Genomic DNA, 13,213 nt, shown 5'->3' with positions numbered 1-13,213 from the left:
CACAACCAGGGAAACCTTCTGGAGCTCCATAACATAAAATACACAGAAAACCCCAGAAGTTTGCAATGTTATTTCAGAGACTGGAAATAATTTTCCTGTGATGGCGCAGGTACAGAAATAAAATGCTCTGTGTATTCTTTATGTTGCTGTATATTTTGAGAGATTTGAGGTCACCCTCAAAGGGGGAATTTCTCTTATGAGTTAGGCCTGAATGATTTTTCTTAAAATTAATAAATAAGAAATGAAAGAGGAGCTTGCTTTTCCAATATGCAAGTTGTAAAATCTATTTGTTTAGGGTTTTTTTATATTGGTTATTACTTTTTTGGTGTTTTAAGTTCTTAGACAACTAAAAGGATTTAAACAGAATTTCTAGTTTTGGTTCAATAAGTTTGTAAAGAAGAGCTTTAGCAATCACAGTGCCAATTCAAACTTACTTCCTACTAAAGAGCAAAACCAAGGAATGCTTGACTTTTCTGGTTTAAATTCTTCATTAAAAAGTAGAAGTTTAAATTGGCAGGGAAACTGCTGTTTAAGCTGCTAGTACACCAACATCAGAGAAAGCTGAGTTTTAGGCCTTGGTAGTCTGCCAGGTACTGTACTGCATATAGCCAAGATAAAGACAGAAATAATAATAAAAAAAAAAAAAAGATGTGCTGAGATAAGTTTTATTTAGCCTTTGTTGCCTTAATGGATTTGCTGTAAATAAATAAAAGTTTACTAAATATCTCTAGAGGCAATAACCAATAGACTTTCAAAGTCTGTCAGTATCACACTAGATGGCAAGTCCAAAAAATGATAGCATACAATTGCAAAACACAATCTTGTTTGGTCATATGATTGGCATACATTTCTGTAGGACTAGTCCTTATAACTTACTTAAAGCTCTGCTTATGTGTAATAGACCTTTTTACTCATGAGCGAAATAATTATGTACAGTATTACACCACTTAGCTCTCTTAAAAGTTATAGCATCAGGATCCTGATGCTGCAGTTTGGCATTTCAACTATAAAAATGGAGTTTTCACATTTAATATCTCAGCCACTCTGGATCCTATCCACCTAAAACTTGGCAGGGAGGTCTGTCTGTCCAGATGATTTTTGTAATAGTTTAAAATTAGTTAGGCCTTTACTAGCTGTAGAATAGCCAAGAAGTATTTTGGACCTAGTTATAGATTTTTTTAAGTGGTCATAATTACAAAATGATTCTGTTAAAAAAAAAAAAAAAAAAAAAGACAATATGCTACTTGTGGCCAATTTTTGTAGACTCCTGCACTTTGGGTTTTGAAGCAAAAAGGTAGTGCTTTAGAACACCCCAAAGACAAACCATGAAAATCAAATATTGACCCTTGGGGCAAAGGAATCCTCCAGCAAACTTTACCAGTTCCACTTTACCTAGGCAGCCAGAGTGGTCAAAAGAAAACACTTAACCGAAGTTTAAAAACGACATTCTCTTGCACCACAGTGTGTCAGTCTTGTTTTTTTTGCTGTGCCTATGTAGGTGACATCTATGGGGCAAGACAAGAGCTTCCACACTGGTGTGGCCAGTGATGCACCATCAAACTTTCTCATGAGTCACTGTGCACTCTCATCATCAGTCTTTTAAATCAAGACTTGTTATAAACCCGTCTGACTCTGGGGAGTTGGCTTCATAGTCCAGCGCTTTACTTCAAACCAGAGTCTGGGATTCAAGAAGAGCAAGTTTTGCTGTGGGCCTCAAGATGGCCATACAAAAAATTAACCATAACATCAGCTGTTCCTGTGCCTGAATAGTCAGAATGAACAGTCAACCTGAAATATTGTAGATCACCAGTCCCTAGAGTCTCTGATAGTTTGGCAGTAGAAATAAGAAAAAAAAGTCTTCTGCTTTGTTACTCACCAGGTAAATCATGCAGATTTAGAACACAGGCATTTTTAATAGACTAGATTAAGGAGAGGATCCTAATCCAACTGAAGCCTATAATAGTATTTATAGTCAAAGATATGCATATCACAGTTTCTTTGATTCACTGTTGGAATGGAAAAATTGAGACCAGGTTAAAAAGAAAAAGCGAAACTCAAACTAAACCATAACATACTCAGTTTTGTTTAGAGAGGTTTTTAAGTTTGCTTTATTAAATAAAAAAGTAAATTTAAGTTTGCAATGTCATTTCAAAAAAGAACAAATCCAAATGCTGCAATTAGAACATGTCTAAGCAAATGTTTTACCTAGAATTTTTTTTTCTCCTCCAAGTAAACAGTAAAAATCCAATATAATTTCACAAGTTATTTTCATTAACTCATATCTACATTATTTTGTGATTTAAAAATTATTTTAAAATAAACCTGAATTTATCCCTGCTTTTATGGATTTTCGGGCTTTCCATGGATTTCATGTCTAGGCACTAGCAAAGAGTACGTTTTTTAAAAGTCTGTTACACTGCTAATTCACTGTTCCAAGTGTACTTACTGTCTAAAAATATATGCCTATTTTTTCTTTATTTTTTCTACTGTATTTTACTCTGAGGTGCTTGTGTTAAAAAACATTTGACTGAAAGAAAATTGGTTGAATGATCTGTCCATCAGATCATATCAGGGTCATGTTTCTTATTAGTTAAAGAAAATATATATTTATCATCAGGCAAAGATAGTCCTCTGGGCTGCCACCATGGTGTTAGCACATTGCTGTTACAGTTTTCCATATGAACAGAGTTAAAGCCAGTACTGAAGTCTTATACCCAAGATAGAATTACCACAGTAATATCGATGTCATCATCTCTTTCCACGCACATGACATCTAAGCAATGTATTTACTAATATCACTGCAGACTTCAGTGTAGACTCCCTCTTACTTTCCTATCTTGGATTTAAAAGCCTTCTATTAGCAAAACAAGATCCCAACTGGAATGAGATTATAGTGCAATAATCCGGTTCAGAACATTGTGCCATGATTTTAGCAGCATGCAAGAAACTCCCTCTGCTCCTGGGCTTAACGAAATTTGAACTTATTATATGGTTCAGCATGGTTTCTGGAAGACAACCAATAAGTATGGGAGGTTTGCAGTTGAAGCAAGGGGCTTGTCTGCCAGGATTTGACTCTCTCGAGGAAAGCTAACTGCAGGGCCAGATCTTTTCTTTTCATTGGATATAAAATAGCTATGCTCATAGCAGTATTTACTGGTGACGGCAGCCTGTGATAGAGCTATGTCGTTCCAGCAATACTTTAACCAGAGAATATCCAGTAATGACTGTAGCTGTGTACTTACTCGATGGTGCTTTGAATTCAAGAATGGGCACTTGACTGCAACAGTGCATTTAAATGTGGAAATCCAACCATTGAGTAAAAATCACATGTACACCTTTCTAGGTGTTACTTTATGTGAAATTATAATATGGAGCTATCCTAGAATGAAAAAAAGAAAAGATGTGTACCTGCACACAACTGCTTGTTCTATTTTTCAGGCTAGCAGCTTAGCTGTAACATTTGTGCATTAGCTAAATAACATCTCAAGGGGAGATGGAGATAGTACCTTGATGTCTCCTGATTGTACGTGTGTGAGTTTGTGCTCTCAAAGGATGGTCCTTAAAAAACTCCCTGCTGGAAGCTATTGTGCATATTGTAAAAGGACTGTTGCTAAGTGCCAATTGAGCTAGTACTGTATACTTGCCATTTTAAAAGAAGATTTCATACCACTTGATTATGTTAAATAGAAATGTTTGAAATTTAAACTGAATTACATCAAAATGGCACAGTAGTTATATGTCTAAAGAGCTGCTTCTGCTCTCCTAACTAATGTCAATCCCTTCTGGTAGACGATTTTATGTAAAACTGTGACAGAGTATATTACAGGTGAAGTTTAGAGAGCCTTGATATAAAGAAGTCATAAATAAATACTACCATAAAGCCAGACTTGTGTTTGTCTTAATAAGCAAAAACTCCTTTACAGCAAAGTACTGTCCTTAGCCAAAAGGAGATAACATTTTTTAAGGTCAGAACTTTATCTTTAGCCTTTAGGTTGCACTAGGGTGTTACAGGTTTTTCTGTGTAGATGATGATTATGTATGGGAATGCAGTGGACTCCAGTAATACAATCTAGAGAAAACATTTAGGAGAAATAATGCAGAAATTACCTCAAGATCATCTTACAAAGAACAAAAAGAAATAATAATTTCAACAATAGCTGGTCAACATGAGCATCTGACTGGAACCAGAAAACCAAGATTGTTATCAGGTAGATGGGACATAAGTGAATGATATAATACAAACAACTGGGAATTTTTTTTTTTCTTCTTCCCCCCCCCCTTTTTTTTTTTTTGTTTGTTTGGTTGGTTGGTTGGTTTTTTTGATAGTTTTGTTTTGGGGTTTTTTGTTTGTTTGTTTGTTTGTTGTTTGTTGTTGTGTTTTTAATGGAAATGAAATGGGCACCTATTCTACATGTACAAATAGTATTTTTATGATTAATAACTGATTACATGCAGAGATGGGCAAAAATTATGTATTACTTTAAAAAAAACTAGTTCAGGAATTATGAATTTGAGAGAAATGTGTTAAGTAGTTCTTAGGGAGGAAACAAAAGAAAAACTCAGATACAGTTGAAGTAATTTTAGTACTATTTCCACAAGATACTCTTCTAAGTTTTCATTTTGAATTTTTGTCTTTTTTTTTTTTTTTGAAGAAACAAAATTCAGGTAAATTAAATACTTATTTTTGTTAAAAAAATACATTTCAATACATACCAGACAAAACTGGGGGGAAGGTACTGTCTGGGTTTTTTGCAAGGACTTTATATTTCAGGTGGTCTGGAAAATCTAAAATGTATTACTTTATTTAGGGACTGGAGAGAAAAGTAAATCATTTAAACTGTTTAAATAACAGGCCAGGTGCACCAAATATGCTGTTACCCATTCTGGAATAGTATTTTATCTTACACTGTGATGACATGTTCAGCCAACCACTCCCCCACCCACCCTATCCTCTCACAATCAGTCTGATATTTCTCTTGGAAGGCAACAGATAATTTCCCTAACGAAAGAGCAATGGCACTTTCATGCATTTAACTCATCCTCCTGTGATGTCACCACAATGAGATGGTTAATGCGTTCTGATGGAAATGATAACCTGCCCACCAGTTTCATTCACAGAACATACTGGTCTGCACACTGTGGTCAATGAAATGTTACACCCACACACTTAACTTCTAGTGCTTTTTTCAGGATCCTAGAGGCCAGGCTGCAAACTTTGGTATGTTTGTTCATCTGACACTTGCACTCCTGAGCTCAAGCTTAGTTTCCAGTGATGGTACCTGACCTACTGGCCTGTTCTGAGATAGGAACAAGACCTCAGGTTGCCTATTCTGTTACAAAAATAAAATCTGCCGTTCTTCACACAGCTGAAGATGAACTCCTTTTAGAATGCATTGCAATGGTGTTCATTTTTTTTTTTAATTGTTATTATCTGTAGGCTCAATATCTTCAAGCCTTCACTGTTAGAATCCTACTGCAGTTTTAGTCTAAAATGTAACTTGAAATTTACCTCTTACTTGGCTCCTGTTAAAGCACAAAAATATGTACTTTGAGTTACATGTCACTGTTGAATGGAGTCTGGTGTGGCCAGCTCACCTGCCAGGTGAAGAAAGAAGTATGACAAGTTTCTGTGCTGATAGCACTGGAGCTAGTATTATAGTGGTGATGCAGCAGCCACAATAACTCACTCTCCTGGGCAGTTACTCCTGGTACCTTGTTTTGCAGTAGGATCCTTCCTATTCAAGCTCCCATTGTAACATACTGAAGCTCTCACATCACCTCTTGTACAAATGAGAAATGTCAATTACAAAAGGATTGTCTGAAGCACTAATTCTGTCCTGGATGCAGTGAATGACATCTGGCACAAGAACTGACATCCCATATTCACACCAATCCCACCTTTTTTTTTTTTTTTTAATTTAATAGAAGCAATTTTGCCATACCAGGAATAAAACTAAATATGCAGGATCTATGTTTCTATAACTTTATTTTTGTTTTGGTTTGGTTTGTTTTTTCTTAGTTTAGTGAGTATTCAAGAAACCATTACTATTTTTTATATTCTCTGGGTCATTCCTAGGCTGTTTTTTTTGTTTGTTTCTTTCTTTTCTGTAGTTTACTTTTTTAGTTCATTTCTGTTTCCTATTCAATTGGTAACATTGCTGATTTAATAAGTAAGTGAAATATTCTTTCGCTAGCAGTTCAGTTCCTTCAATTTTAAACTCCTTCAAAGCTTTTTATTCTCCAGTTTTCAATCCATTCTGTTTTGAATGCATGATCCCTAGTTGCTTACTGTTTGATTTAATTCTAAACTAAACAAGAAAAAAGTAGCTTCCTGCAGTTTTCATTCTCATTACTATGAGTTTAAAAAAAATAAAATAAAATAAAAAAAAGTTGTCATTTTGGTTTTATTTGTGTCCAAAAAAAATCAGTCACAATATATTTACTAGTCACATAAGAAAAGCACAGATATACAGTCACGACTGCAAAAAAAAAGCTCCTCCACAGATGGATCTATACATGCCCCCAAAACTAAAACCCATGACTAAAAAGGTTTGCAAAGTACTAAGTCTTAGCTTCCCCTACCACAACCCCCTTTGCACTTAAATTAATGTTAACGGTATAAACACACTATCTATTGTAGTAAAGAAGTATAAAGTATATAAGTATGACTCATGAATCATCATATAAGTGAATGAGAGAGTGCTGGAAACTGAGGAGTATGTACTACATGTGATGTGCCTGCTATTACAACATTCATTTGTTCGCTGAAATATTTTAAAATGTGTAGATTTAAAATAATAAAGAAAATCCCTTTTTTTACATTTTGCTTTGAATTTTTATGCCGAATTTTATTGAAACATACTTTTTAAAATCAGTCATTTTAGTATCCATTTTTATCCAATTATAATCTTTTACCACTTAATAATAGAGGAGCAGAAGCTTTTTAAGCATATAACAACTGTGACAATTTGATGGAATTCAGTTTGGGTAATAATTTTATCAAATAATATATTTCTTTTTAAAAATACCATTTATTAAAACATTATCCACCATTTAGGCAGAATGGTAAAGCAAATGTCATTTTTAAACACAAGACCCACCTTTGCTGAAAGCGCAGCACAATCACAACATGTTACAGTAATCGTTGGCATGGTTTAGAACACATGATGTTTCTATTAATAGATTATTAAGCCTACAGATGAAAACCCAGCATTTCTGAGCTAAGTACTACTTAGTCACTTCTATTTGTGCATCTCCATTGATTTTAATGAGTTTTTGTGAATTTAACTAAAAACAGGTTATGATCGTCAGCACCTGGTGCATGAAGACATTTGTCTAGCATAGACTAAAGCATTTGCAGGCTCCTAAAAAGTGAAGTCCTGGAGACAGGATCTGGCAGGCACTAACATGAAAGCAATCTTAGCGTGGATACTTTTAGGAAAGAACAGGGCAAATAAGCAGTCATTCCTCTTGCAATGACAGATCTTCAGGTGAAGGATGGCAATAAAATTCCTTAAATTAAAACTTTTCTGTGGAAATGAGACCCAGGCAGAAGATGGAAAACATAATGAAATTCAATAAACCATCAAGTATAATAAGTAGCAGGGACTGAAAGCAAAGGTGAAGGTCTATATACATAATTTCAGAAATGGAAACTATCACTCCGAGTGAGAGAGCCAGAAATATTTCTTCTCACACTTCAGCTCACCCACAAAACTCCCAAGAAAACTTTCTTCCAAGACACCTGGACTGTCTTGGTCAAGCATCAAGCTTATGACATTTCTTCTTTTGCAGTTATTTTTATCTCTGTAGAGTATTTTAAATTTTGTTCTAAAGATTCAGACATTTATCTGGAAGGAGGATGAGCTGCATCCTCCATCTGCAGAAGTCTAGAAAACTCAGCAGTCCAGACTGTATACTAGCTAAGCAGGCAAACATCTACACATGCTGATGGTCTAGCTACCCCTCAGAGATGTTGTATAGAGCGAATTGGACTGGGCAAAAGACATCATGGTAGTGGCCAGGAGTCCGATTTGATGTAGTCATTGAAAGAATAAAGCATTATGCATACAAAGTGGAACACTATCAACCAAAAAGCCTTGGAGTGCTCCAGTTCCTGTACCTCATAGACTGCAGGGAAGGGTACATAGATGAGAGGCTTGTGTAGAGGCTCCAGGTCAGAGCTGAACCACTGAGAATCTACGTTTTTCTATGGATACGAAAACATCTGAAACAAATGAAAAGCTTGGGATCACATTAAACACTTTTTTTCACCCTTTTTTTTTTTTTTCATTTTGGTTAGAGGATAGTTTTAAGGATAATTTTATTTGAGACCATTAAATATTTTCCATCACTTTCACTTTAGAAACTGTTTTTCACAAACATTTTAGAAAATAAACTATTGTTCTGACAATTTGGTCTGCCTTCTCCCATCACATATAACCAGTACATTAATAAATATTTTTGTTACAGAATTTGATTCTTTATGCCTGGAAAAAACTCCATCAATTTTGAAGAGAGATCCAGTCTTCAAATATGATTCCATGAGATGCAGAGACATGAGGTAACATCTGTGCGTTGCCAGAAAACAAAACTCCTGCCTCTTGCAAAGTTCTGATCTTTACAAAATTCTACTGGCTCAGAAGCCTGACAGACTTCACTATAAGCAACTTTAATTCTTTAGAATGCCAGAAGTAGAGCCATTAGATCTGCGGAGTGTTTTTCTGATATGTTAATGAGAAGTGGCGGGGGGCAGGGAAAGCCCAATGTGGCTAGAGAGCTGCTACAAGAGAGGGACAACTGTCCTGTCAGGAGCAGGAGGGATAGAAGGAAAAATAGGAAGGTGAGGGAAGAGAGGGAGAAAGAAGGAGGTGGAGAAGGAGAAGAAGAGAGGAAAAGGAGAGGGAGAAGGAGAAGGAGAAGGAGAAGGAGAAGGAGAAGGAGAAGGAGAAGGAGAAGGAGAAGGAGAAGGAGAAGGAGAAAAGGAGAAGGAGGAGAAAAGGAGAAGGAGGAGAAGGAGAAGGAGGAGAATTCCCTTCCTTTCACCAGCAGCATGCAAATAGCTCAGCTGTGTTACCATCAACATCTGGTTCTTGAGGTCTCAACAGTATCTTACCTCAAGATGTTTATTAACGGAAGAAAGGCCACTTTCATTTCTTCAGGGAATACTGTGAACACAAGAAGTCTCCCACTTCAGATCAAGGTCAGTCCTCCAAAACAATCAATTTACTAAGTATCTGCTTGGCTTAGTACATCTGCCATTGGAACAAGTCCATTTCTTGCTAGGATGAGATTGGGCCCTTTCATATACAAGTGCTGACTTGTCAGAAGAACCAGAAAACGATCTCCTTGAACATTGATTATTTTACCACCAAGGAATTCTGCAGTTTACTTAATCATAAAGGAAGGTACACAAACATGTGTAAAATATTATGCATTTTTAACCATCCTTAACTGTAAACCCTAGGGCAGGCTTTCATGAGGTAAATTCCTTATTCAGATAAAAATTTGTCTTCCATTAAGATAAGACATATGTTTAGTTTGGCATGCTAGCTTCTCTTACAAAGATTGTATAAGCCTTTTGCATTTATCATCTTACCTGACCAGCATGGATACTCCTGCATGTGAGAGAAAAACATATTATCAGGTTACCTTGAAGAATTGAGATGAAATTCTGTATTTTGTTTATCTCTAAAAGATGTGTTCCATGACAGTGTTATCACTGTTCCATATACCTCTCTTGAAAAATTTACCTGCAAGAATTTTGTTGTGGATGCCCTTAATATTTCACAATTGCTCAGTAAAATACTGCTGTCTCTTTAAAATTTGCCGTGTTTGTTTTCTGCCTGTAACTGCAGACACAGTGTAATTCTTTTAGCGGTCTGTATGAATATTCATAAGTGACCATTACTCTGAGTTCTAAAACATTGGATTGGAGGGTTTTGCAATTATTAGATCAGGGCTTCTCTCAGTTGTACCCTGGGATTAAAATGTCTTTATTTCAGTGCAATAACAGAGGAATAACATAATATTACAATAGATTTTAACAATAGATTTTAACAAGAAGGAGATAGCTTTGCATTATTTTTCGTTCTTCTTTCAGTCTCTGTCATGAGGATGGAGTCATGCTGTGACATTCTTCTCTGGGTATAGGAACATGAGAATGATACACTTGACTTTGAATGTCTCAAGTTTTGTAACGTATAATAGTTGAGTTTTACTTCTTTCACCCTAGTATTTTGCATTTTGTTAGGCAAGTGCCACTTCACGGCTAAGGCCCTTCTGCTGACCTTTAACACGGCTGTTAGCTTTAGCAGTGCAATTACCAGGTTGGGTTGTGGTGTCCTGGAGGAAGTCAGCATGCGTACGTGTATAAGCTAGGCTATCAAGGATGTAAAAAGCTGAGGAGCACATACCAGGCAGTGAAGTCATTTGATCATGACAACCCAGTCAAGACAAAGTCAGAGTGATGGTTATGTCAGAAACTCTTGCTTAGCCTCCTTCATGCATTTGAGTGAAAATATAAAAGAGTACAGACTAATGTGACCCCATTTTACTTTCTCTTAAACTACTACAGTTTCCAACTCAGAAAGTTCTGCCTACCGGTTGAGTAACAGGAAATCAACATACAGGAATCTGATTTACCCATTTGATATATATTGTTTAGAAGCTTGATCCCTGGTTTCCATTTTCACCACTGCCACTGGTCTTTACACAGTTATAAGGTCGTTGTTTCTAAATGTGGGTGCCTAAAGCATAGATATACATCAGAGTGTTCATCCTTAATATATAGATCTACCTTGTGTGAGAAACAAGACTAGGATTTGGCATTCAATAGCAAGAAGACACCAATAATACAAGTCTCAGTGGGCTATTACTATGACATGTTCAGGAAAGATGAATTGGTGTACACTACTATAAGTAGAAGGCAGCCCACCCACACAAGTTAAAGAAAACAGATGTAAATGTTCCACCTATTGTAGCTTTTGCTGCTGCATTTGTAGTTACCATTACTGGTGCTGAGGAACTGATCTCAAATTTTGCTTGAACTGAAAATATTTTCATGACACAAGCATTTGTGCTATGTGTTTCTTTTGCCCTAACAAATATAATTAAGGAAGTTTGGAGAGGTTTTCTCTTTTTTTAGTGAGTAGCACCCTTTACAAGCACATTTGATACACCCTCTTTATTCTTGGTTTCCTCACCTTCACTTGGTGGCTGTTGATGTCGCACAGTTTGCCTTCTCAAGCTCCACCCCGACTCCACCTTCTTCCTATTCTCACTCCAAACAAAATAAAACAAAACAAAGCTCTCTTCATTATTTTTTCTTCCTGAGACAAGTTCATGTTTTTTCAACATACTGCAGAAGGACAGTATATGTTGGGTTTGCTGCTTAAATATTATTTTTCATCATTTCTGTGTTTGTTTTTCCAAATGTGCTAAGAGACCTCCCAATGAGATCCCTTCTTCCTTCTCCACTGTCTTCCCCTTAGGAATCTGAATGTTGCTAGTATATCTTGGGTAAAATCCAGCCACTGTGTCCACATCAAGTCAAGATGAATTTACTCCATACCCTGCAGCTGTTCCATTGTCTCCTTATTACAACACAAGTTTCTGTTTGTTTTATTTATTTATCATTTCTAAGTACCAGGCTTTCTGGCAAAATGTTGCCAGCTGGAAGTTACATGGAAAATGTTTAGCACAGCTTTAACACATGCTCCAGAGTATGTGTATATGCATTTCATTCTTGGTAAATCAGCATTTAGGGAGTATGGGGAAATAAGCTGTGAAATGTGAGCAGCTTGTCCTGAGCTACAGTGTTATTTAATAAAATCTCTAGCAAATTCATATAGCAGAAACTCATGCAAGTCCTTAGCGCATGCATTTGCTCTTCCCTGAACTATCAATACCAAAACAGTCTCTTGGGCAACTATGTCAATGAAAAGTGAAGAAAAATAAATTGAAAAAAAAAAATGAATAGGTATTTCTGATGAATAACCGTCATCCCTGACTGTGCAAAATCACATTTCTAATCTCTTTATTTTGACCATTCATTAGCACTTATTTCCCTCACTTAATTATGAAGAATGAAGTTCTGTAAATAATGCTTATGCCTCTAGAAGCCTATGTAGAGGGTCTTCTGGTTTTCTGTAGCTTTTCCCACATTCAGGACAAACTAGTTAACTTCCCTGTTGACAGGACATAAAATATTGAAATAAGGAAGAAAACTTCTGATATCTGCATAAGGTTCATCTGTTTTTCAGGCATAGGGGTGTACTGCACTGTCTCACAGATCCCATTGTCGTAGTTTAGTGCAACAAGAATTCAAATTTCAATGTCTGCTGCTGTGTCCTCATGTCATTTCAACAGAGATCTCTCCCAGCACATTGGTCAAGCACATTAAGAGTAGATCTGGGCAAATAATCTCTCATATTTATGTTGAATCCTCACCTGTGAATCATAACAAACACACACTTGAATTCATTTACAGGCAACTTTACATTTCATGCATTCATCAGTGAGACTTGGAAACAAACAGGAAAAACATAAGTATAAACTTTCTGGTGAATACCACGTTCTTTTCACTATGAACTTCCAGTTGATTCTTCATGAGTTTTTTGGACTGTAATCTAAAACACACTCATGTGGGATAATGATGAACTAGGGTTTAGTTCTACTTGTGATACTTCAGTGGGAAGAATAATTTCTAAGGCATTTCTCAGGAACAACACTGTCCACCAGGATACATTTGAACGGGAACACAGCTGGTTATTTGTGACAGTTTGAATCCTCACTGCTTATACAAAAGCTAAATAAAAATGAAACATATATAATGACATTCGTCTGTGTATTTGATGTTAAAGTCCACTATAGTCTGGGTTCAGATGTGAGTCCAAACAAGGCAAGGAATTGAAATGAATGTAATATATACCCTTCTGTAGTCATCTTGATGTACATATGATGCACCACTTCCTATGAATTTATATTTATGACTAATTTTCCTCTCCCCCCTCTCCATCACTCCTTGTCACTGACTCTAATGGTTTAAGGGAGATTATATTAGTGTAACAGCATCATGGAACCAAAACACTTCAATGTAGGAAGAAAAGCAAAACATGGAGGGCTTCAGATGTCGGTGAAAAGATGACAACTCTTGAACAGACACTTTCTTCTAGCTAGTTATGTATTGGTAAGCATGTGGTGAATGTTCAGG

At 36.2% G+C, this 13,213-nt stretch overlaps 1 long non-coding RNA gene across 2 annotated transcripts in view; it reads right to left on the bottom strand.

Moving 5' to 3' along the window:
* LOC110359196 (uncharacterized) overlaps nucleotides 1-13,213 on the bottom strand; it is a 52,523-nt gene that overhangs the window by 21,094 nt on the left and 18,216 nt on the right. For both annotated transcript variants that reach the window (XR_002414178.2, XR_010469563.1), the window contains exon 3: nucleotides 11,205-11,281. This is a non-coding gene — a long non-coding RNA (uncharacterized LOC110359196). The remainder of the gene's footprint in view (nucleotides 1-11,204; nucleotides 11,282-13,213) is intronic.

Source organism: Columba livia, chromosome 1, assembly GCF_036013475.1.
Source record: "Columba livia isolate bColLiv1 breed racing homer chromosome 1, bColLiv1.pat.W.v2, whole genome shotgun sequence".
In the NCBI taxonomy this organism is placed as follows: Eukaryota; Metazoa; Chordata; class Aves; order Columbiformes; family Columbidae; genus Columba; species Columba livia.
Note: the sequence above shows the minus strand (reverse complement) of the source record. Positions and strands in the feature narration are given on the sequence as shown.